We start from the raw sequence: 416 nt of genomic DNA, 5'->3' as shown, positions 1-416 counted from the left end.
GTCACGATTGATTAACAACACTCAAAGGCTTGCTAATTCTCATGAGTTTTACCCTATGTTATTTCCTATTTTGTGTTTTTTTAAGGGCTGCTGTCTTCCAGATAAAATTAAAATTTTTTTAAAATTCTGTACATTTTTCCACAAATGGCACTTTTTTTTCCCTAAACGGAAAAGGTAAACAGTGAAAGCTAGAATTAAAAATTACCCCTTTGCTGACTTATGACCTTCATGTAAAATTTTCTTTAAACAAAACAAAAATCTAGTGATATGCATATGTCATCCCTCCCACACATGAAAGGGAGTTCCCCTACACGTGGGTACCTTTCTTTGTGGTACAGGATCTTTTCAAAACCCTGCATTGATGCTGCTTACCTACTTTTTTCTAATCTTTAATTTTTCTTATCATTTTTTCCCCT

The 416-nt window shown here is 33.4% G+C and overlaps 1 protein-coding gene across 1 annotated transcript in view; it reads right to left on the bottom strand.

Annotated features, from left to right (window-relative positions):
- LOC119594058 (sex determination protein fruitless-like) overlaps positions 1-416 on the bottom strand; it is a 63,112-nt gene that overhangs the window by 54,340 nt on the left and 8,356 nt on the right. The gene's annotated exons all lie outside the window — the stretch shown is intronic.

This window comes from Penaeus monodon, chromosome 33 (assembly GCF_015228065.2).
Source record: "Penaeus monodon isolate SGIC_2016 chromosome 33, NSTDA_Pmon_1, whole genome shotgun sequence".
Classification (NCBI taxonomy): Eukaryota; Metazoa; Arthropoda; class Malacostraca; order Decapoda; family Penaeidae; genus Penaeus; species Penaeus monodon.
This window is presented reverse-complemented; position numbering and strand designations above follow the sequence as displayed.